This window comes from Hypanus sabinus, chromosome 12, assembly GCF_030144855.1.
Source record: "Hypanus sabinus isolate sHypSab1 chromosome 12, sHypSab1.hap1, whole genome shotgun sequence".
Lineage (NCBI taxonomy): Eukaryota > Metazoa > Chordata > Chondrichthyes > Myliobatiformes > Dasyatidae > Hypanus > Hypanus sabinus.
In genome coordinates, this window is record NC_082717.1 from 99,595,850 (window position 1) to 99,596,765 (window position 916).

The window sequence follows — 916 nt, forward strand, 5'->3', positions numbered from 1 at the left end:
CTTGTCTGCACTCTGATACCCTTCTGTCTCGCCGGAACTCTGGGATCCTCCTGTCTCGTCTGCACTCTGATATCCTCCTGTCTCCTCTGCACTCTGATATCCTCCTGGCTCGTCTGCACTCTGATATCCTCGTGCCTCGTGTGGACTCTGATATCCTCCTGTCTCGTCTGCACTCCGATATCCTCCTGTCTCGTCTGCACTCTGATATCCTCCTGTCTCGCCTGAAGAGTGGGATCCTCCTTTCTCGTCTGCACTCTGACATCCACCTCTCTGGTCTGAACTCTGATATCCTCCAGTGTCGTCTGAACTCTGGGATCCTCCTGTCTCGTCTGAACTCTGATATCCTCCTGTCTCGCCTGAACTCTGATATCCTCCTGTCTCGTCTGATCTCTGATATCCTCCTGTCTCATCTGAACTCTGATATCCTCCTGTCTCGTCTGCACTTTGATATCCTCCTGTCTCGTCTGCACTCTGATATCCTCCTGTCTCGCCTGAAGACTGGGATGCTCCTTTCTCGTCTGCACTCTGATATCCTCCTGTCTCGCCTGAACTCTGGGATACTCCTGTCTCGTCTGCACTCTGAAATATATCCTCCTGTCTCGTCTGAATTGTGATATCCTCGTGCCTCATCTGCACTCTGGTATCCTCCTGTCTCGTCTGAACTCTGGTATCCTCCTGTCTCGTCTGAACTCTGATATCCTCCTGTCTCGCCTGAAGAGTGGGATCCTCCTTTCTCGTCTGCACTCTGACATCCACCTCTCTGGTCTGAACTCTGATATCCTCCTGTGTCGTCTGAACTCTGGGATCCTCCTGTCTCGTCTGAACTCTGATATCCTCCTGTCTCGCCTGAACTCTGATATCCTCCTGTCTCGCCTGATCTCTGATATCCTCCTGTCTCATCTGAACTCTGATATCC